Below are 971 nucleotides of genomic sequence, written 5' to 3' on the forward strand. Positions count from 1 at the left end.
ATTACTAAAGTCTTGAACTTCAAAAATGTCAAGGAGATGAATTATCTTGGGATCAAACTATCTCTTAATCGGTTAAGGGCTGCAGATTTTCATGACATCTTGACTAATATGATGGACAGGCTTAATACTTGGGGAAAGAAATTTCTTTCTTTATGTGGTAAGATTACTCTTATCACTAGCTCTCTTTTGACAATGCCTAACTATTTGATTACTCACTCCATGATCCCTAAGAAGGTGTTGCTCACTATGGAAAAACTTTGTAGAAGTTTTATATGGGATAAGCATGATGGTAGTCATGGTATTCATTACATTGCTTGGGAAGATCTTTGTAAACCAAGAAATATGGGAGGCTTGGGTTTACAATCACCAACTTTGAAGACTGGACCGTTAAGAGCTAATCTTTCTTGGAATTTTTTACAAAAACCTGATACTTTGTTTCATAGAGTTATGAGAGCTAAATATGGTAATAATATCTTGAATGGCACCCATAAGAAGACCACTTCTAAAGCTTGGAGAATCTTACTTGATAGTGGAAAATCTCTTAAAAACATTACTAGATGGAATATTGGTAATGGCAAAGATATCAATGTGTTGAATTATAGCTGGATCTATGAAAAAAGTATCAATCAATGGCCGACTTTTGCTGATTGTTCTTCCTTGGAAGGAATGTGTGTTCAACATTTAATGCTGGAGAATGGCCAATGGAATTCTAATTTGCTTCAGGAATGGTTTCATCCGGAACTTGTGAAAGTTATCAGCAATATCCAGATTAATTCCAACAATGTTGATATGTTGGAAATGCAGAATTTCTGTCCTGGAAGAACTGTTTCTGGATTGGCTTTTGAAAAAGTTTTAAGAAGAAAATTCAATTTAACTGATGATGGCTACTATAATTGGCTCAAAAAGCTAAAGCTGAGCAAGAAGGTGGAAATATTTTGGTGGAGACTTGGGAATGCATCTATTCCTACCAA

The sequence above is a fragment of the Dendrobium catenatum genome, unplaced genomic scaffold, assembly GCF_001605985.2.
Source record: "Dendrobium catenatum unplaced genomic scaffold, ASM160598v2 fragScaff_scaffold_188, whole genome shotgun sequence".
NCBI lineage: Eukaryota > Viridiplantae > Streptophyta > Magnoliopsida > Asparagales > Orchidaceae > Dendrobium > Dendrobium catenatum.